The sequence below is a fragment of the Epinephelus fuscoguttatus genome, linkage group LG23, assembly GCF_011397635.1.
Source record: "Epinephelus fuscoguttatus linkage group LG23, E.fuscoguttatus.final_Chr_v1".
Lineage (NCBI taxonomy): Eukaryota > Metazoa > Chordata > Actinopteri > Perciformes > Serranidae > Epinephelus > Epinephelus fuscoguttatus.
Window position 1 is genome coordinate 18,079,438 of NC_064774.1, and position 23,944 is coordinate 18,103,381.

General features: G+C 41.7%; 1 protein-coding gene across 3 annotated transcripts in view; it reads right to left on the bottom strand.

The window, feature by feature from the left end:
* htr2cl1 (5-hydroxytryptamine (serotonin) receptor 2C, G protein-coupled-like 1) overlaps positions 1 to 23,944 on the bottom strand; it is a 272,524-nt gene that overhangs the window by 139,705 nt on the left and 108,875 nt on the right. For all 3 annotated transcript variants that reach the window (XM_049569308.1, XM_049569307.1, XM_049569306.1), the window contains one exon: positions 11,746 to 11,894. The gene's annotated coding sequence lies outside the window, so the exon portion shown is untranslated. The remainder of the gene's footprint in view (positions 1 to 11,745; positions 11,895 to 23,944) is intronic.

Below are 23,944 nucleotides of genomic sequence, written 5' to 3' on the forward strand. Positions count from 1 at the left end.
CTCTAGTGGTCAACTGGGGCAAGTTTAAAGGTGCCTGAGTTTCCTCTTAATTCAGGCAAAATATGACTGAATTTTTCAATTTCATCTCGTGAAAACTTTGGAAAAGGTCAGACCTTGACTTTTAAAGTTTATTCTTGACCTTGGAAACATAAAATGATACCCCACATGATACTGGAGCCCTAAAACATATAAAATCAACCTTGTTGAACACTAAAGATGTATCTAGAGTGGGGACTTGAAAAGGCAACCTTGTCTCACTATGAAGTTTTTGATTTCCAGCTTTGGACACCGGCAAAAAGCCTGTCCCTTCACATCACCATGGTACAAGGCTAGTCACCATTATTGTTTAACAGTGCCTGATGGCAAGAGGGGAAAACGTGGCAGGACAACAAAAGTTAAGGCGGTGGTATACCAAATCGGTCAGGCGGGAGTGGTAATGGACGGGTCCAACAACTTTCACCCAGGAGGCTGGTGTTTGCTTCCCACAAGATAGTAAAGCCAAACCCTTTTCCTTTTTTCCAAAACCCAACCACATGTGTTAGTTGCTGAAGGTAAAAAATTTTCAATTTGTGGTGTTGTGCTGATGTAGTGTGTTTATTTTTTAAAGAGACTGTGTGCAAACTGTACATTTCCTGTGCATGTAACAGACTTAAGTTAAGAAGGCATGCCAGAACGTCAACAACCAAGGCACCCAGGGTACCCTGCACATCATATCGTGATGTGAAAAGTCCATGACCAAGCATCAATATGTGACGAGGTCGGAGCGAGAATGTGTTCGAAAAGGTCATTCTCTCATCATAAAGACTAAGGGCCCTGACATACAAAGCTGACAGTCCGCCTTGGTGAATGCCAGGCTGGCAGTGAGCGTCTGTCACCTAGTTTTTGCAGTGTGTCCTCGACCACTGGCAATAGTCAGTCCTTGTAGGGTTTTTTTGGCTGACTGACTTGTTGAGTCACTGGCAGAGAAAGTCCTTGAATGAAATCACCCTAACTGGCGGTTCAGCTCAGCACACGAGAAGAGAAACAGAAGTGAGGAAAGTAAACAAAAGGCTAAAGTCAAAGGCCGTGAGATCAAAACGAACTTGCTGTACAAGTCACTGAGCCCTTACACAAAAACGGTTCATAGTTGCTTGTGTATTGTTTGCTAGCTCCTGGTAAATATCATATTAGTCAGCATCAGGCTGTGTTTTTAAAGTGCTAACTGTCTAACTAGCATCTTGAATCTGTCCTGTTGGTCTTCTAGTTTCTCTTCTTTAATGACAAATACAGACTATTATCGCCTGCTGGTATGGAGGGTTATTTCGTCTAATGCAGATGCAGAGCCCATGTGCCAGATGGCCATTGGCTATTGTCTTTGTGGTGTGTTCAAGGGCAACTTCTTGGCCCAGATAGGCGACATGAAGCGATGCAACAGTTGGCCTTTGCCACCACCAGTTATTTGATGTTGCTTTGGTGTGTCTGTGGCTTAAATGTCCTTTAAGGCAGTGGTTCCCAACTGGTTCCATAAGCAGGCCACGAGTCCATACAGAAAGGACCTCAAGTGACTCACAAAGGTGTCAAGTTTGTCAAAAATCTCCTTTCTTTTTAAGTACACTGAATTCCCAGCACAGAGTTGTTTTTTTTAAGTGCAGTTTCTTGCTGTAGAGTGAGTGACTAACGGAAAGCTACTTGAGAGAGACAGCAAACTAGCTCGATGACATGGTCAAACGCAAGTATGACAATGAATGTGTTAAACTGTGTAGACGTTGAACAATGACTAAGGAGAAATCTGGTCCCTGTAGCTGGACCAGTTGGGAACCACTGCTCTAAGGGACAAAAAGGAGTAAAGTCCATCCACCCATATCTTGACTATTAGAACTGTGCGTGTCTTAACAGTATCTTAATTGTTATGCAACATCACTATCTGCATCTTTGCCAAGTGTAAACTTTTAATCTGGTGGCGTGGGGCCTCGGCGCCCAGCAAAGGAGATTACGCACTCACACACACAGAGTTAAGTTAATGTTAATCCAAATCAAAGCGAAGCCACAGAAGGGGAAAAGATGCTTACCAAGGAGCAAGGAGAGACAAAGATGAAAGGACACGTGGAGAGAGACAAAGACAGAGGAAGACACATAAGGAGAGAGGAAGAGGAGCGTGATTATTGTTTGCTAGATAACAGGGAGATCATGCAAAACAAAGATATGATCAAAGGCAGACGCACCGTTGAAATGCACCACGTATCCCAACTCCCCCTGCAAAATGTGCCTTTTAATGTGTGCAGCTACGTGTGTGTGTTCTTTAACATGGGTGTGTTTTTCCATTAATCTCCTCCTCGGTGCCTCCCAATGGCATCTTAATGTTTGAAGAAGCTATTTGAGACTCGGTGACTGCAGATTACCGATAAGGAAAATTACTCTGTCAGAATTTATCAGCGCGAAAATCATCCCATGTGTGCGTTCATATTGGTTGGAGACAGAGGGTTTTCTTGCTCGGGCATATGTCGGCGTCCATGTGTGCGCTCGTATGTGTGCGCTTTGAGAGTGTTTTTATCCCTCCTCCGGGGAGACCCCACGCACCGTCTGTCTCTGACTGATTCTGTATTCATTGCCACGGAGAGACGGGAAAGAGAGGGAGAGGAGGAGACGGAAAGAAGGAGGAAGAAAGGAAGAGAGAAATGAGATGCAAGTATGACAAAGAGAAAGGAGAGAAAAGAACATACTTAAGAGCAACAAATAAAAAAGATAAAGGGTGTTTTTGACAAGAGGTTATAATTTTCATTCATGCTTCAACTGTCTAAACAGATGTCTCCACTCTCCTTACAACAGCTCTCTCAAATACAGCAATTTTACAACCTGATGTTCGATGTCACCTGCGCTTCCAAAATGACATTATTTTTTTTTTTTTACCGTCACGTCTGCAGCCATTTTGTAAGCGCAGGTGCTGCAGACTTTCTATTTTGTTTTGTATCTCTTTTTTTCTCTTCTTCCCCAAATGGTGGATCTCGCAGTGAAAAAAAAAAATGGACAGAGCAGCTGAAGAGGTGAGAGGGGCGTAGGAGGGAGACAGGGAGACGAGAGGAGGCGGGAGGAAAAGAGGCAGAGGAAATAAAAGGGTGAGGTGAGGAGGAGAGAAAGAAAGAGAAAATGGAGGCTGAAGGAGGAGGAGGAGGTGTTTTCCATCCTGTTTGTTTTTCATTAGGGCTTTCAGATCTAATGAGAGGCTAAGAGGGAGACAAGAAGGAGACAGGAGGACCAAGACAGAAACCACGCAGAGAGATAAAAAGCAAATATCCAAACACTCAGGGAGGAGATACAGAAAATGTCCAGAACTGAAAGAGGAGACAGAAAAATGATTAAAAAATAAAGAGAACCAGCGAGATAACATGCATTAATGGACTGAGGCGTAATAACTCTGCCAGCCTTACTGGTTCTGCATACCAATATAACATTCAACACAGGCAGTGTGTGTGCGCGAGTGTGTGTGTGTGTGTGTGTGTGTGGTCAGAGAAACAGATGGAAGCTGTGTGTGTTACAGTCGGGTGAGATTCCACATTGTTTGAGCTCTACATCTCCAAACAGCATCGCTAACTAATCTCGGCAGGGTCTATCACAGTGTGTGTGTTTGTGCGTGTGTGTGTGTGTGTATGAGAGAAGACGGGAGGTGGATGACTCATGGAAACATGTTGCCCCCCCATGCGTCACTTTGTTTATGGGTTATAAGACCATGACGATCTTTATTCAGTAGTTATCAGTGATGAGGGGGCGACACATGGCAGAGGTCATGGGGTCAGACTAAAAAGCAAAGATGCTGCTGTGATTCCTCTGTGCCATAGAGCTCCAATATCGCCCTGAAACCCATTGACGCATGTGAAGGAGCCATATATCCAGGATGTCAAACTGACTCAGCAGCAACAACAGGTTAAAAAGACAAAGATAGTTAGAAGCTAAAGCCGAACTATAGGCTACAGATCACAGTGTGAAAGTGAACCACCACATCACTGCTGATCGCCACACAAGACAATGAATATAAAGGGAAACTTTGCTGATATTGAACCAGTTGTGTGGCATCGCAGTGTGTGCAGATGAACAGTGTTTGGCTTTGCCTCTGTGCCGCTGTTTGTACCCGGACCGGCAAGTCAGACAACGTTCATCTGCACACACTGCGATGACACAGAGCTGGTTGAATATCAGCAAAGTCTCCCTGCTTCCCTTCACTGGTTCCTGTACAGCAGGGTCGGCCTTTGTTTCACTGTTATAATCATTAAAAAGCAAAAGCAGCATGTGTATACATTCAGTAGGCTATATCTTCAGTAGCTAGCTAGCTAACCCTACACTTTTCAGGGTTTGATTTTGGTTTTGGAACAGGGACGAAATGTATATCTTTTTCCAACCTCTCCAGGTAACAAGTATCATTAATACACGACGTGTCCCAGGCACAACATTTAGCTCCAAATCCACAAAACCAGCCTGAAAATGAAGGAACTCTGAAACGACGCATTAGAGTGAATGGAGCACAATGTGTTGTTGTCGGACCCTGGTGTGAGCTGGCCCGATACTACGTTATGATTGGCCAGTCTGCATCTGGGGGCAGGGCTTGGCGAAGAGTCAATTATCACCACCTCCATCTATCTATCTATCTATCTATCTATCTATCTATCTTGACTGAGAACTCTAATGAGATCCCAGGGGTGATAAAGTCAGAAGGCAGGTGAGACAGTCGTGGTTGACACTGTCTCTAAACCACACAACACAACAGGCATAATGTGAAGGTCGACTTCATTGTATGGGCTTTGGGATCTTGCAATTGCCACTCTTTTCTACACTGTAGCAACAAGATAAACAAATGTCTCCTAGATAATGGCACAAGTGTCCTCGAGTACTGAACAACATAATGTGAAAGCTGAGCGGTGGCAAACTTACTCGGGCATGGTACAAATCGATCATGCCAATAAGGAAACACCCCCTCACGTAGGTCTGCTGTTGTGTCCATTGATGGTTGATTGCCTTGTTTGTGGAATCAACTGACCACTCAGACAGTCAGAATTATGATGAGTGACATACTTCTTTGAACAATGTTCGAAAGTGTTTACTACTACTAGTAACTGCTACAGCCTTCAGTATCAACTGCACATCAGCTGAGTGGATGCATCACTCACTACTGATAAGTTAGAGCAAAACATCACCACACTGCACCACAATACATAAAGACTGCACATTTCCTCCCTTCCTGAGTGACTGAAGTAAAAATTCAATCTGATTATGAGGCGACGTGAAACAGGAGACATGACTGATGGCGAATATGACTGGACCACGAGCATGGAAGTCAGATTTAATTAGATTTGGGCAAAGATAGTAACATCCTTCCTGTCAGCTTTCACACTGTCTCAAACTGTGGCAAATGTGTTAATAGTGCAAGCTCGAAGAGAAGTCCAGACTCCACAAAGCGAAACTTACAGTAGCTTTGGGGTTCAGTCAAGTCTTACTGTGTAATCAGCAACCTTTCAAACCTCTTATCAAATCGATCCAGGTTTAACTTTCAGTTTTCAGTAACTTATAAATGACTTTAAAGAGCCCAGACATCCAAAGAACTGCACCTGAAGTTTCCCCAAATAGGTAACATATTCTCCATTTAACTACAGAACTGCCTGAATGATTCATGCATTGGTGTTTGCTAATAAAAAGAGAGGAGGTGAAAGATTAGAGAAAGGATTTGTTACACTAAGAGCTGAACAAATCCAGGTAATACCAGCTTGGAACTGAACCCAAAATGGATCTGACTGTTTGTTGGAACCCAACCCAACCAGGTCAGAGCCAGCTGAACCAAAGCTCCTCAGAAAGTTTGGAAAAAATATGATGGAAGGTAGAATGAAACAAATATAACACATGTCCAATTCAAAACAAGACTGTTCCACAGACCGGACTACCTTCAACTTAACCATGGAGGACATCTTCTCTCTTGTTTCACTGACTTTGTCTTTCTAGTTTCTATAGCGCCAGATCGATAGACCCTGCCCTCTTCTTCTCCCGTCCCCTTCATTATATTCCCCTGGCAACATCCTCAGCTAACAAAAGATCCGAGGTCAAGAAACAGAGCCAAGGGTGAGAGGATGGGAAATATTTTGGCCGATCAGTTCTGTCTTTTGGTGCTGCGCAGCCTTGGACAGTAGGTCAAAACATGAACACAGCCAGGGTTGGGGCTTAATTTCCCACTGGGCCGTCTGCAGTGTAAACTCACAGGCTCTGTTGTAAGGTTGAACAAAATCAGCCAACCGACATATAAAGTAGTAATTCTAAGTCTTGAAAATATCTACTTTTCTGCATTTGGTATCATTGACAACGGAGCATCAGAGAAATGGAAATCAGACAGCTTGCTAGTTCTCTGAGATACTGACAGCTGTGCCGTCTTTGTTAGATTTCGAATCATGAATATGCAAAGTGAAGGATGATGATATACAGTGATTTACTTACAGTATGAAATGGATGAATGATTAAAACCGACGTGGAGATAGACTGCAAGACACACCTTCCTTTGTGGCCAAAATTCTGGCTACACAAAGACTGATTGGAAGTCAATGAGAAATACCCAACTTTACAACAGTGCATAGAGGTTAGACAGAAGGAGTATACGGTTGCTAGGGATTTCAAACACCTTCATCTCCCTAAGCAATCACCAGGCTGAGCAGATTGGGCATTGGTAAGTGTTAACAGCTCTGAATGGTCATACTCTAAGGCAGGGTGAAAAGCCTGCCATCATAGAGAGGGGTGAGACATGATGAGGATACAAATGGGGACAATGGGGACACTTTTATACAGTCTTTCCTCAAAGGCATTGCACACAATGGTACATACAAAAAGTAAAGGAAATGAAAAGAAAAGAGCTCGAGAGCAACTCTGGGTTTGCCCGGGTTCAGGAGCTAAAATTACCATTCATGTTTTCCCTAGACAATTTTACGTGACTTCTAGATGAGTCTTTTCTGTGGCATTTAAATTCAATCATCAATACAAATCCAACAGCATTAGAAAAAGTCCTGTTTTTGATAAAAAAGTTGAAGGTACATGTCTGAGCACATAAACATGTAGAAGGAGATGGTAATTACAACTCCCTAGGTGTATTTTGGCAACACATAACCAATCAATCAATCAATCAATCAATCAATCAATCAATCAATCAAACTTTATTTGTATAGCACTTTTCATACATTAAAAATGCAGCACAAAGTGCTTCACAGAATAAAAACAAACAAAAATAGTACATACATATTGAAAACCCGCCCCTCCCACTCCCACATATAAACACACACGCACACACACACACACACACACACACACACAGTCAATATAGTCAATAACATGGCTTAGGCACTGAGCAACAGACAAGCTTGAAATTCTGTTACTGTACACACACCGCTAAGGGCAGGAGAAGGATATAGATTTTGTTGTTGAGAAAGCTTGTAACATTATCTGCAGCTCAAAGGAATTCACTTTGGTGAACGTTCTAAATCTACGTATGCTCATACAATGGTTCGTAGGATAAATTAGGAACATGCACATACGATGGTTTATATGATATTTAACGTACTAGCACCCAACAAATAGCATCATGTCTTATCTACTTAACGTAAAGTTATGTACATAACTTTAAAGTTGCGCACATTAGGTTCAGGAAAAGAAACATGGTGACCTGGGGTCTCATTTATATAAAAATGCATAGGATCCATACCAAATATTAGGGCCGTAACGGTACATGTATTTGTGTCGAACCGTTCGGTACGCGACTTTCGGGCGCAGGATATTATTTTATTTTATTTTATTTTGTTTTATTTTAATTCCGTTCTTGCAAGCCGAACCATTTAAAATATCTAGTTCCCTGACGGACATAATTGAGTGACAGACCGAGTCCGACCGTAAATCTCCACTTTCACTTTGTGCGGCACATTCTCGCATTTTGACAACATGGCAAGTGAGCCTGACAAACCTGAAAACCCACCTGCAAACCTTAGTCCTCCGTTTGGGAACACTTTGGTTTCAGGGTAAAATATGAAGATGGAAATAAACAAGCTGACAAGACAAAAGCAGTGTGCTGACACTGCAGAACAGCGGTCGGGTATGTACTTGGAAACACGTCTAACATGCTAACGCATCTAAAGCGACACCACCCGAGTTTGAACGTTAACCGGCACGACTAGAAAAAGCAATCTGGTGCAAACTACGATATCGTCGTCGTTTAAAAAGAAAAAGCGTTTCCCTGACCATCACGCTAAAGAAATAACCAACGCCACTGGAGTTGAGTAAAATTGTTTAAGCTGCACTTTAGATATAAGCATGTTTTGTTTACTACACTTTAACAAAGTGGGAAAGCTAAGTAAGTTCCTAGTAAAACTGAATCTGAGCAGGCTTTAAAGCTGACCAGCTGCACTATACTTTTTATTTTAATTGAGTAAAACTGTTAAAGCAGAAATGTATATTTATATTTTTCCATTCAAACAGTGTGTTAAAAAAAACAGCAGGATTTTATTTTTCTCATTACTCATGCTCACTTGGTTTCACACAGGACATGAACATCGGTCCCCTGGGGGAAAGTCCTGTGTTTGTTTTACCCAGCCACCACCCCAATCTGGATCCTTACGTAGACTTTTGGTCATTATACTACGTCCTTCTTTAACCCCATCAGTGCCTGGGTCATGTGATCACCCTTCCCGATTACATGAGTTATATACGAATAACTGGCGCATGATTATGTGGGTTATATACGAATTGTGGTGCATTACTTTTCATAGGTATACGTATAGGTTTACGAACCATTACGAGAACAGCCTGTTTGAATCCACTATCACTTGATTTGTGCCTTCTACTGGCTTTTTCTCCATAGTTACAGGAGCACATACCATGGAATTGTAGATGAAGGCAAACAACAGTTAAGAAACATTTAAAATAGCCAGGCTCATGATGTAGTCCTCGCTCCCTCCTCAGACCTCTCTGCTTAAAACTATGTGATTGCTCCTCATGGCAGTGTATTTCATCATCAAACCATGTGATGTTTGGTATTGCCGGATTCGGAAAGCTCTCGACTTTTCAAAAATAACATTGTTTTTCTTTTATTTATTATGTATTTCGCACCAGAGCAACCTAAACACACAAAGTCCAAAATCGCGATGAGTGGTGACAAGTCATGTCATGCCATTTTTCGACAAGAAAAGTTAAAGGATTACTCGCGATCTTATGTGGAGCCGTCTTACCTTTTATAAAAGGTAAAAGTCTCACGCCTACCCCTATTTTTGGCTGAGATATACCGTCTAGAAAGTGGGATCATAACTTTTACATTTCATATGGCTTTATTTGGTGATATTTTATGGTGTTTCTGTGTCAAAAACAACATCAGCTATCATAAGCACACCTGATTTCAATAAGGTACAATGTCTGAAGCTGGCTGAGTGTTGTTTGATCATTGATAGTACTGTTTTGAAGACGAGTAAGCGCTCCTGTCATTTGGAGCTCTGCCTGGATCTTTTCATGGAAAAAACACTGTAGAATGGTCATACTTACTCAATTTTTTACTGATTCAGTAGCCTATTACTCTGTCCCTGTATTACCTAGAGTGTTTCTGACACTTTCACAAGAAACTTCAGGGAGTTTTCTTTCTGGCAAGACCTCATGCATGCATGTAGTCAGAGCGGTTCAGACGCTACAGTCATTTTAATTTGACTATGTCATTTTAGGCATTTTTGCTACAAAATGGGGGTGGAGTACAAATCGGGGAAAAACATGCTTGTCAGATTGTTGCCTTTTGGAAAGTAATATAAATTGTTGGACGCAGCCTCCCCAATTACAACTTCCGAGAGATGTGGAGGGGTTGTGGGGGGGGTTCAGGCTCTGTTTGACCATCCGACAAGTGCTTCAGTTAAAATGTACTGACCTTTAAATAACAGTCACAATTTGAAATACGCAGTTGAGGAACAAGAGCTGACATGATGTGTGACTTGCTTGGGACGTGGTTCTAATGAAGTCTAATAGCTGTTGGACCGGTGTGTAATGCAGTGCATCCTCCTCTGTGAAACATTGTCCACAGTCTGTTTAAAAGGTGACTGCACTGTCCATTTACACACCCAATAACTCACTCAGATGTGTTAAATGGAGCGTGGGCCGGACCGGTGCAAGAGTATTTCCGCAACCTGAGTCAGCCTCCTCTGAATAAATGAATAATTTGGGTGTGTGTTTGTATGTGAGTGATTGTGTGTCTGTTGGCAGAAGTGCATATTTGCATGTGTGTTTTCATGTATCTATTTGTTTGATGTTTGGATGTGAATGCCTGAAATGTGGGCGAGAGATGTGTCTGTGTGCACGCCCTCCTCACAGAAGGCCAAGTTCGGACTTGCCCCGAGCTAAAATGACTAAGTGAGTCCCCAATAGGTTTTCTCCTCTCTCCCTTGCTTCCTCCCTCTCTGTACTTAAACAGGTTACATGAAAATGCATTTGAGAGGTGCCAGGCAAAACCACATGTAATGGATGAGGCTCGTATCATTATTTTTCAAACCATGTGCCACTTGAATTTCAGGTAAATTAAATCTGCTCCTACGGTATCATTGCTCAACCTTTACTCTCTCTGAAGAACATTCAGGGGATATTTATGATTAATTCATCTCAAAAAGATTCTTCAAAGGCTTTCAACTTCTGGTGCATGTAAAAAATCTGTAAAACAGACAGCCAACCGTCCTCTCTGTCGTCCGTCAGTATATCGGTCCTCACACAGAATGCATTGCCTCATGCTTTTGAGAGATACAAAATCAGCCTGGCTGCCTCGTTACCTATTCCTCTCCCTCTCTAAATGTGCTGCTTCAAAGACAGCTGCTTCCTACTTGACCATCCTACATACAGGAGGAGCAACTACTCCTGGGTTTTTAACAGTCCTCTTCTCATCAGTGGCTATACATTTTCCCTCCCACATTCCTTTTGCAATCGTCCGAACAAATGTTTGTATCCTAACTGATTCATCAGGGAAATGAACCCAGTCGTTTGGACCACGTCAGACCCTCCACTAAGCAAAGAATGTCTCGGAAAAGAAGGCTTTTACTATCGGGAAGTCTGGAAACCACTGTGCACATCCAAATATATCCAACATATACCACATGCATCCAGCATGTCGGGTTCCTCTTTCTCTGAGGGTTATAGCCAGCAACTCCCAGCAGGTTACGCTTTTAGGGATGTCACACTGTTTCTGCCGGACAACCCCACTGAAGCATGACACCATTTGGTGTGCAGTTTAAAAAAAAATACCCTAACCCTGCTCTAAAGAACATTACAAGATAGATTATTTATTATACCCTGGCAGGAAACTCTTCGCCTACACTAAATTGCCAGTTTATTACATACACGTAGCAGAAACTGATGCAGTCTAACTCAACAGTCCTGCAATAAATCCTCCCTTCATGAAGGTTGTAATGTTCAGTTTGTGTTGTAATTGTTTTAGGGAGTTGTTGAATTATTTTTATGGTCATTCAGGAGGATGTAATGTACATTCTGCTGCTGGTGAACTGTGTAACAGGATACAGAGAGGTGTATAATACAAGCACCTATCCCTTGCTGAACTCCCAGTAGTGTCATACTTCAAGGCTTTAAGGGCTCTAGCCCCAAATGTTTTCGCAGAAGCCCTGAGTCTTTTATGTTTAGGTAATTCAGATAAAAATATATGCTGATGTTGGTTATCCTATTATGCTATTCCCTACAGAAGTCCAATATAATTGAGTAGAATTGAAAAAAGACCACATTTACTTGGCAGTGGGCGGCTGTGGCTCAGAGGTAGAGTGGGTCATCCGCTAATCAGATGATCGGCTGCTCAGCCCCCGGCTCCTCCGGTCCGCATGTCGAAGTATCCTCGGGCAAGATGCTGAACCCCAGATTGCTCCCGATGGCTCCTCCATCTGTGTGTGAGAGCGTGTGAATGGTTACTGACTAGCAGGTGGCTCCATGTATGGCAGCCTCGGCCACCAGCGTGTGAATGCGTGAATGTGGCATGTAGTGAAGAGCTCAGTTCAGACCAAGGATTCGTGACAGGACGAGTTGAAGCAGGAAACTACTTGCAATGCGCCATTCTGAGATGAATTAGTCATCCTTAACATGTGTTGTGTTGTAGTTTCAGAATGGTGGAGACAGTTGAAAAGCAATAAGATACAAAATAGGATGTATATATGACAGGATTAGTCAGATTTTTAGGCAGTCTATTATCTCAAATGGCTTGAAAATTAATGCATATGGTAACTATTGCATGTTGCTCCTGACCACTATACATTAAATTACATATTTGGCCCTTAAACTGAATTTTTCTCCTCCAATCTTCCCATTCCTTCAACTCTTATCCTCTTCAGCTCTCCTCTCTATTTCCTCCCTCCCTCCAATCTTTAATGTATCCTCTCGCATACTGTGACAACATCGCAGCAAGACCCACCAGAGACAAACAACTGTCTGGAACTGACTGCAGGTCCCCATTCTGCCTCCCCTGTGCCACTGCTACGCCTATTAGCCACGAGCTAATTATCTAGTGGCACTCCCCGTGGGATTGGCTGGTCCCACAGTAAGCTAATTAGCATGCACCTGATTGAACGGGCAGGGCTGAGGACTGAGCAAGTGGAACTAAGAATGACAGACATGGAAGCAGAAGTAAAATTAGAAAAATGTGGGAAGGTGATTGTATGGCAGCCGGCGAGGTGAAACACTCAGCTACTCTGCTACATTAGCATTTGAGTCAACTGGGAGAGGAAACATTGTGCAAGATGTTTGGCAATCTCTTAAATAGGACATCAAGGAAAGGCTTAAAGATTTTGGTGGCTGTTAGCATTAACAACCCAGTGGGACCAGGCAAGAAATTGGTAGCATAATTCTGGTTTATGCTACATTGGATAATGTGGTTTTTTGTTCATTAACCAAAGCAGAACCATAGCTTTGTATAGCTTGTCATCTGTGTCGCACTAAAGTGGGATCTACACGGGTCATTATGCTGCTAGAGCTCCATGGTGCCTCTGCAGTGCAGGAGTGCTGCAGTAGATAATAAGCACGACCAAAGATAGCTTCACTTTTCCGTGTTGCCACAGAGGAACAGGCCTGTCACTGAGACCACCCACTTGTGTATGGATTGCAAGTGGAAAGGAACACAGTTGACCTATAGACAAAATAAAAGCTACTTGACTCATGGGGGAAGTCATGTGAAGCAGTTCGTGCTCTGTGGTCAGTCAATATGGCAACTTATAGGGTGTACCTGTGTGTGCCTGTGTGTGATTATGGACTGAAATGTTATAAAAGCCTTGGAAATGTGTGTTCCAGGGGTGTAAATATAGATGTGGGGGGGCCCAGAGAGAGAGAGTGGGCCCTTATGTGTCACCTTGAAATTATGCCTGTGTTCACAGAGAAACCCTGAATGAATGAGTTTTTTTCTGAATGCATCATCTTCCTCCATTGTCTAAATCAAGCCAACAGATCATGCTAGCTAGCGCTGGCTAATGTCTGTGGAGAATTGTTTTGCCTCCAACTAAGCCCCGCCCACCAAAAAACATCATACTATTTACTAATAGTAAAAGGGTCCATAGCGTGCACTAGGGCTTGTCATAATAGCACGCACTGGAGGCCATTGTAACTACCTTGCGCCACTGGTGTGTGAATATCTATGGAAGCAGATAAGAGACATAAATGTTTAAATGCTAACAGCCACTGAATATTGAACCCTGAAATATACTTTGAAAACTATATGTTAGAATTTGAGTTCTGAATTTATCTCTTTGAAATTATGACATGAAATTTCTTGATTTGCAATTTCAAAAGCTAAATTGGATTTTTTTTCAGTGTGTGTTCAATGTTTTCAATGTTCAAATCCAAAAATTTAACTTTAATTAAAAAAAAAAAGAAAGAAAAGATTCAGGTTGCTCAAATTTGATTGGTTAAAGTAAGATCTAAAAAAAAATCTAGTTGACAAGAAAAAAAAAATCAAAGAGAAGATTAGTCAAATTTGATTGGTCGAAACATTCAGACTCGACTGCCAAACACTGTCCTTGGTAGCCTGGATGATGCTATTTGAATTTTTTATTTCAACGTGAATTTTTAGACATGAACTTGACTAATCAAATTTAAGCAACTTGAATCGATTTGTAGTTTTTTTTCTTTTTTTCTCTCTCTAAAAAAAAAAAAAAAAAAAAAAAAAAAAATCTGAAATTTGAATATTTGGATCATTTTGGATTTATATTTCAATTCCAAAGAGGTAAATTAAGAACAAAGAAAAGTACTTCAAAGATATGAATTCAGTGGTGTTTAAATTTCAATATCAAGCATTCAGTAGCTGTTAAATTCCAAATACTTTTGTCTCATTTGCTTCCATTCATACACATGCAGTATGAGTGCTAAGAATACATGAACATAAAAAAACAGCTTGTTATTTTCCTTGTGTCACTCGTCCTTGAGAGCCAAACATGTGTGTGTCAAGTGTGTGCGAGACGTCTCTGCGTGTCTCAGCCTCCACATTGCAGGCGCTGTGTGGTACTTAGAAATACACACAGCATGCACAATGAGGAGGCCTCAACACGCTGTGTCTTTGGTGGAACAACAGGCTGATCAGAGGCCTGATGGACAAACAAATTAGACTGACCTGCTGGTCAATGAAACAAAAAAAAGGAGCAGCCTCTTTGAAAGGAAGCAGAGAGGCCATAGAACAGTATGCTGCAGGATCTGTTTCACTGACTGCCTGCTGCACTGATGTCATACTTCACATCTTTCTAAGTTAAATCTGCTTAAGTGAAGTGAAAATGTTTTCAACTTTTCCTCTGTACGGACCCCCAGAAATACTTTATAGTTTTGCTTTTGGGCATGTTGTGCTTTTAATATATAGCTGAAAGTAGAGACGACAGGAGAGAGAAAGAAAATGACAAGCAAACTGGAGATGTTGTGGTTCATGGTCATTACCTTAACCCTCACAATACACCCTGCAGATTTCTGCACTGGAAACAATGGTTTCTGGTGCACGTTAGAAAATATGTAATGCAGAGTATGTGTGATGCATACCAAAAGTACATGGTGCACATTCCAAACTATCACCTGCACACTGTAAACTATGTGGTCTACACTAGAAGTTTACTCACGCACACAAAGGGCCTGTCCCATTTCTACCCCTTAAATCTTCCACTTGGTATTGAGTGCCCTCGTTTGCGAGATAACCTTTGATGAGGGAAGTGAGTAATATTACGGTAGAGATCTTTCCCTAAGAAATGAGACACCACTTCATGCAAATCGGCGTGGCCAATGTGCAGGCATACGTCACGCATAATAGCAACGTAATGAAAATGCCGGCTCCAGCACTTGTTCTGTGGCGTGTGCTATGTTTATTCTTCTCCGTCTGATGAATCAACGGAGGAGAAATGCTGAAAACAGGAGGCTCCTACAACGTCTTCTAGTTCCGATCGATTTTGTTCGGGTAAGTCAATTTGTTTAAATATTTTGACGCTGTTCAACCGAGTTGCTGATAAGTTTACGCTAGTCCAGCCACCTGTTGTTTGTATAGCCAACATTACGATCGTACAGTAACAAATTGTAGCCTATATGACTTTGCAAGGTGTTCTGGGAAATTTCATGTTCCACTTCACTTTGTTGAAAGTGTGGGTCCGGGCTCCCTTGGAATCTAGGGCGGATTTTAAGTGTTGGAAACCACTTCCACTAACTCAATTCTGTTTTGGGACACCACTAGCCTACACATGATCATGCACAACCAAGTGCAAGTGGGTATTTCTAGGGGAAGTGTGGGTATTGGGACAGGCCCTAAAAGCTATCTGGTGCATACTAGGAACTATCTACTATGTGCTAGGACAAGTATCGAGTGAGAAACCGACGCTGTAGTATCTAGTAAATACTAGATAAGTATGTGTTGCCAGTTGTACCAAACACCCTGCGTTTTCTCCTCAATTTGGCACTCCAGACTGAATCAAAAGACAAAGACAAATCATCCATTTGGACGATTTGAGAGGTGGCGGGCCTTCTGTGGTGGTCACCACAATGAATTTACAGTTGGTAAACAATGGAGGAGAAACTGGTGGTAGTGGTTGCTGGATACCCAGAGCTATATAGCCCTACGATAGACAGCAGGTTGTCAAACTGCCCCTGAGTCATCCTAAAATATGCCTGGAAACTGCCATCATGGAGGAGAAGCTCCTGGACCAACTGGTGGTACTCCCCATGACCCATCCTCTTTTTTAGGGTCTCATGTATCCACACAGATCTCTGTTTCCCTGTGCCCAACAAACTGTTTACTGACAGCCTCCCACCCTCAACCAGAGCTACAGCAAGTACCCTCTGCCTCAACATTTAAGGAACTAGATACTAATTACTGTGAAATAAAATAAATGGTAGATTGATTACAAGGAACACAGAAAAAAGGTTAAAGTATTTGCTGCATCGAAAGAGATTTTACAGGGGTAAAATTGTACAGTTTCCATGGATACCGTTTGTACGCTTACACTCAGGCTTGTGACACCTGCCTCACCCGTTACCGGCTCACGAAGTTCTGCCATATATAGTAAAAAAATCCCTACAGAGAAGAAGAAGAAGAAGAAGAAGAAGAAGAAGAAGAAGAAGAAGATTATACCTCTGGGAGAATATAATAAAGGAAAGCTCACACTAAAAAGTAAAGACAAAACAACAAATGTGGGAGGAAACTGCAACGAAGAGCACAGCTCAAAAAGTAGAATGATCAAACTATCGTCCAGTTCTTTTGTCTTATCGGATTTAACCACAGTTGTCTTTGTTTTTGTTGACGGGCAGTGGCGGCTGATACAATAAAATGTAAGTTTTGAGCCATGACTCCTTCTATTCTGGCTCCCAATAACACAACAAGATGACATTTTAAGACTCCTATGTAGCCTACAGCCCTGTGGCCAATATGTTACTGATACATAACTCATTCTGGTTCAGAATGATCTGAATGAGAGTGGCTGATCACTGAGAGAAACCATCTATAAAATCAAATAATATACATTCTCTCTGCATACATTAATTTTAAACTTCACCGTGGCATTTTCTTCTCAGTGACTTTGGATCTCCGAACTCCCTGAACTTTAAATTACTTTAAAAAGTGCATGTAGACTAATCAGTGCCCTCTCCACCGGCTTCATCTTTTATAATAAAAAATGAGACTACAAAAGGGGCAAGAGTTACGCTGTACTTATTTTTTTAATAAGGCCTGTGACAATAGCTTCTCATATACCCTTAATGAGCCGCATGTCCCACAGTGTGAGCCTGGACTCGTTTGGGTTTCACTTTGAGTATGACCTGTTAAGATATATGTTGAGCTCTGCGGACTTGTCCTTAATATACTGTCCTTAACGCTTTTTTTTCAAACACATTCTGAAATTTCTCTCTGGCATTTAATAAAGATCTTAAATTAAAATGCAGCAGATATCCAGCAGAAAGCTACAAAAATTGGGTTATACATTTGATTTAATATTCAATAACTAATGAGAAAAGTGTTAAGATGCATTGTTTTAAAGTTTTATTTTTGGGGCGCTGGTTTAAAAAGTTTTAATTAGAGGGTTATGCAATTTAAGTTTAACCTATAACAATACCAAATTAAGAGTTTCAAACTCTGCATATGACAGTGATAGCATATTTTAAAGCATTAAGAAAAAGCAATAATGCACATTTGTCCTTGAAACTGATGTCACGTTGACGCCTCTGTGGTGAAAACTGTCCCATGTGAATTAACCTACATACCTGCTATACACACACTGCACACCACACAAATTAAATATATAGATGCACACTTACACCCTCTCTTCCTGCGACCACCACCCGCGTGTCAGCTCCCCGCTAACAACCTGTGACAGGTGGAGAGATAAATCTCCCTCCATGTCCTGAGCTGAGGAGAAACACTTTCAGACTAATTGGTGAGAAAAGAAAAGGAACATTCACTTTATTGTGACAGTCAAGGACAGGGCACCCTTGTTAAAACTTCCAGTGGTCCTTCTCATTTTCTATCTGTAATGGCCAAGATCCTGATGATCAAACCTATAGAAAGTGTAGGTGGATGTGGTGTAAGGAGATGCAGTTAGACCGAGGAAGAATGTATGCTGTGCAGGAATCATTAAAGAAAGGCATATTTTGTCACTTATGGCCATGTACTCAGTTTGAAACCGAATATTTGTGGCTTTGTTTGCACTGCAGAAGTCACAGCAGGGTTTGTCTGTAATACACACACTCATTAGCCACTTTATCAGGTACACCTTGCTAGTACCAGGTGGGACCCTTTTTGCTTTCAGAACTGCCTTAATTCTTGGTGTCATAGATTCAACAAGGTGTTGGAAACATTCCTCAGAGATTTTGGTCCATATTGACATGATAGCATCACACAGTTGTTGCAGATTTGTCGGCTGCACATCCATGATTTGAATCTCCCATTCCACCACCAAAGGTGCTCTATTGGATTGAGATCTGGTGACTGTGGAGGCCTCTGGAGTACAGTGAACTCATTGTCATGTTCAAGAAACCAGTTTGAGATGATCTGAGCTTTGTGACATGGTGCGTTATCCTGCTGGAAGCAGCCATCAGAAGATGGGTACACTGTGGTCATAAAGGGATGGACACGGTCAGCAACAATACTCAGGTAGGCTGTGGTGTTTGAACCATGCTCAGTTGGTACTAAGGGGCCCAAAGTGTGCCAAGAAAATATCCCCCACACCATTACACCACCACCAGCAGCCTGAACCGTTGATACAAGGCAGGATGGATCCATGCTTTCATGTTGTTTACACCAAATTCTGACCCTACCATCTGAATATGGCAGCAGAAATCCAGACTCATCAGACCAGGCAATGTTTTTCCAATCTTCTATTGTCCAGTTTTGGTGAGCCTGTGTGAACTGTAGCCTCAGTTTCCTGTTGTTAGCTGACAGGAGTGGCACCTGGTGTGGTCTTCTGCTGCTGTAGCCCATCTGCTTCAAGGTTGGACGTGTTGTTGGTTCAGAGATGGTCTTCTGCAGACCTTGGTTGTAACCAGTGGTTATTTGAGTTACTGTTGCCTTTCTATCATCTTGAACCAGTCTGGCCATTCTCCTCTGACCTCTGGCATCAACAAGGCATTTTCACCCAGAGATACTGGATATTGTCTCTTTTTGGGACCATCCTCTGTAAACCCTAGAGATGGTTGTGTGTGAAAATCCCAGTAGATCAGCAGTTTGTTTAGATTGGACACATAGTGCAAAGCATATAGAAGTGCTTTATCAGCACATATTAGTATTGACACGTCTATTGTCTCCTCACTTTATAAAAGCAGTCAAAGGATGCAACAGTGAACATGTTGCTCCCTGCACATAATGTATTGCCCCCATGGGCCTGTCTGCAAACACCTTGCACTCGTTCCACTTTATTGGTTGAGAGACTAACTGAACAGGTGCAGGTACTCAGTGGACCTTCTCAAATGAATTCGGCTGACAGGTTATTAATATTTTTGACGTGGATTATATTACTTAAGTGCAAAGATGAAAGACTATATATCAGTGCCAGAGTCTCTCTGTCTCCTTGGCTATGGAGTTATGTTTGTGACTCAACTTTGAGCGCACAACAGGACATTTTGAATAAAAATACTCTGCAAGTACATGAATTATATTTTGTGTTGTAGTAAGTCTGAAAAAATATATATCCTGTGATGCCAAAATGTCTCTATGCATGCACAGAATTGACACAAAAATGATGCCATGCCCGTTTTCCTTCACATCTTATTCATCCAATAAGAGTATCAATTTCTAAATCTTTCTCTCATTCATGAACTCGCTTACTTCCTTTCTCTGTCTGCTGCTCATCTCGCAGCTGCCCTCTGCCCTCCCCGCTTCTCCTTCCACCCGATGACTCAATCATCCTAGACGCTTTCCTGTAAAGCACGCCCGCCGAGGTTCTGCTCTAGACGAAGATCGTGTGGGCTAGGGAGTCTGAGTCAGCATCATAACTGTGTTCAAAAAATCATTTTGCATCCTTTGCATAGCGTGGTGAGGACTTCTCTATCTCAAAAGTTATATCTCTAATTTCCCTCGGGCCAATCAGTGTAATTCTGAAAAATCGGGCCATTTAGGCAAAATGAAGATGCAGAGTGTAACCCCTGGGCGAATAAACAGACAAATGAATGAAGAAAGATGTCTGTAACATTCTCTGGGATCGTAACTGTTTTGTAGAAACCTCAAGAGTTTTATCAACAAAGAAACGATGATCTGCTCACTTCATTTCCATAACAACCACCTGCCAACAAAGAGTACTTGTGTCCAACTCTCAAACACTCCCACAGCACAGCCAGGAAGCTTAATGCTTACTTTTATGATCAGAATAGCGAGAGCTGCCAACTGTTTCATCGTTACTCTGTGCATTTTCAGCCACGTTGGCAGTGTGGCACTAAGGATGGTGATGTCAGCTGGTAGAAACACTCACCACTTTGATTCAGACTGAAATATACCTCTCAGTCGCAAGACTAAAATGTTGACATTATGCGTGTCGTTCTACGTATGATGCAGTTCATGTTACATGTATATGAGTTGAGTTTATTATTAGTAGGAGGAGGGAAAAGCAGATGGCGTGACACCAAGGCAAGCAGAAAACAGCAGCAGACAACTGTTTCAGACCAACAAAAGCAGATATTTTTCAAATGGACATGTCCAGATGTGTTGTGGTATTTCAAGTCTAAACATGTTTTCCTAGTGGTTTTTGTGTTTAAACCTAACAACAGGTTAACTGCAGTGTTGCACAACATAAAATAAAGCAACTGAAACATATTCGTTACACATGAAATGTACAAGTTTAACATATCTGTGTTTTCCAGATACGTTCAATGCCAACAATTATTCTGGTGATTGGATTGAACACACACTCATGGTCCCCAGAAGATGAGTTCCACTGACTTAAGTCATCCTCTGACTTTTCCTCTAGTGCCAGCAGCAGGTGAAGGTTTTCATGTGTCCAGTAAAATATCTTAACTGGAAAGACTGGAACATGATTTTGGTGCAAACATTCATGGTTCCCAGATGATGTACTCTAATGACTTGGTGATCCCTTTAGGGCCACCATGAAGTTAACATTTGTGTTTTTTATTAATATGTCTCCATTACTACAGTATTTGATGGATTACCATGGATTCTTTACACACATCCCTGTTCCCTTCAGGATGCATTGTAATAATGAGACCATCCTCTCAAATAATCCACAGTAGATCGTCTGTGCAAGCAACTTCTCAGGACCCATATTTATGTTTACTGTTAGGCGTCGACCTCCAGTGGTCGTAGTATTTATGATGGGAGCAAAGGAGGAAGTGAGGTGACATGATACGCATAGGGAGGAGGCTTGGGTGGGTGGGTAGGTCAAACAAACACAGGACTTTGATCCAGGAGATCACTGTATGTATCCTGTGTGAAACCAACCAACTTCAAACTTATGTATGTGACATGGTTACATACCACAATATCTTATGCACATGTGTGCATAACTTAAGGTAAGTAACAAACATACTTATTGTAACCCAAAGCGTGATCTTTTCCTGAACCTCACCAGGTTGTTTTATTGCCTAATGTGTGATGTATACTTCTGCACCTAATCGACGCCGTACCTACGCCATAGGCTCTGCGTCAACATCAAACCTACATCGTACCCTACGCCATAGCCTGATGTGCACCTCTCCAGAAATGTAACTAAATGTTGCAGCGACACAGACCTCCTGTCTATTATTGTAAGCTGAAACCATTTCCCTCAGTGGAAACAATAAATTGTGAAGACAATAAAGCCTCCACAAAACAGCGTTTTAAGTCTTGTGTGTGATTTATCCTGGCTTCATATGAGCAGAGGAAATCCCTGCTCATCGCTAGGCTAATTTATACAATATGAAATGCCATAGGCTTGTGCTAATAACGTTAGCATTTTATATTTGTTTGGAAAATGTAAAAGACAGTTGTTTTGTCAGTGAACCTTGTGAGTTGTAATGGAGCCGAATTTTGTGACATTACCTTTGTTAAATGTTGCTGTTGTCCCTGGCTTCATGAGTAGAGGAAAAGTCCGCTAGCTGCTAGGCTAATTTATACAATGTAAAATGCCATAGGCTTGTGCTAAAAACATTAGCATGTTGTATTTGTGGGGAAAATGTGTCCAGATAAAGACAAGTGTTTGTCTGTGAATGCTGCGAGTTACAGTGAAGCCGATTTGTGTACTTGTGTTTGAAATTGTTTCTGTTAAACCATGTTTAATGTGTGTTTAATGTGTGTTTTGAATCAAGTAAACTTGCCACTGACTACTGTTCTGGAGGTGTAACTGCAGAGTGACACAAACACACCACCACATAATTATGAATGCTCACAATGACGTAGGCCATGTGCATAGGCTCTGCATTGAGCTGACACACAAGTATAAATCCTGCTTAAGCCTAAATATTAAATGTTTTAAAACTGTGACAATTCACAACATTAAAAAGTGCCTGTCACTAGTACTCTCCAATAGTCATATATGCAGCTTTGGTAAAGTATTGGACGATTTAGAATTTTCACCAAATTATGCTAGATGAAAAGTCAGCAGATATTAATGACTCCAAATGACATTCTCATCAGCTTCAGCTGTACTTTGTTTAGTGGAAATTAGCTAATTTAGCAAATGTAAACTGTAGGTCAAAGCAACACTCTTCCTGAGTGCAGCCTCATGTCACTGTCAGCTACCTATCCACATGAAACAGCCTTTTCTTTATAACACATAAGCTGTTTCTGCCTCTTTTGAACCTCTAGGTTTTCTTGATATTGACAAAAATATCCTGTCAGGTAGAAGAGCAAGAAATACTGGGACAGAATTATTTGTCACCTTTTCTTGTTCTGGTTACAATTAAAAAAGAATTACAGCACATCTGCATTCGAGGCATTAGACCATCATTACTCACTTCTGTCTTGTGTTTGTGTCCTGTGTTGAGTTTGTACATTTGACACAGAGCGGATTGTTCCACTGAAATAAAGTAAATTGAAACTGACTCCCATATCTATGACTCACAGACACAGAAACTAAACGGGACTATAGACTGTGAGCATATATTGCTCATACGGTTTCATCAGTCAGACCTCTGAATCTTTGAATACAGGTTCAGGAGCATCTCCCTAACCTTTAGCGGAGGTGGATGATGAATCCAGCAGTGCTGAGGGAGCAGCACTGTGGGTGTTGCTGCCGTTGCTAGACTTTAATTATGCGGCAGCAGCAGCTACAATCGGATAAAACAGTGTCCGCTGCATATAAAACAACTGTGCCAGTCCTCATTTGTACTAATACATCGTTACTTTGAACTGCATTTATGGTAATTATAATAAAAATAAAAACAAAAGTGCTTCACCCTGAAGGACCAAAGCTGACACAGCTCTCTGCGTTCATGTTGAATATTCCATCAAAAAGCCTTTCTGTTTAAACTGACCTCATCTAATCCCTTTTATTCCCACTTCAAGTTCAGAGAAACACACTTGTAGTACATTTATAGACCTCTGGGCAACCTCAGACTCACTTCACCAGTTTTCTTAATTAGATTTGGCATGTGCTGGAGGAAACACACAGGCACCATATCATTTAGTGTATGTGTGTTGTGTCGTAAACTTTACATCTGTGTAATAAATAAGTGTATATACTGTACGTGTGGCGAGTGTATAGAGCAGAGAGGCTTTCCTAACAGACCTGCACAATCAGGCCTTCGGGGCAACATCATCAAATGAAAGCAAACAAGCAGTTTTGAATATATGAATATAAAACTAGGCAAGTTATGTGTGTGTGTGTGCTGTCGAGGAAGTGGCACGTCAAACGGAATAAAAGTCGAATGTGAAGGAATAAGAAATAAGCCTGAAAGTGTGACAGGATGTGCACATGCAGGTGTGTGTATGTGTGTGTAAGAGACAATTCTCCCATCTGACCTACAGGGTCAGAAGGCTAATAGCAACACGCTAGTAAGACGTGTGTGAGTC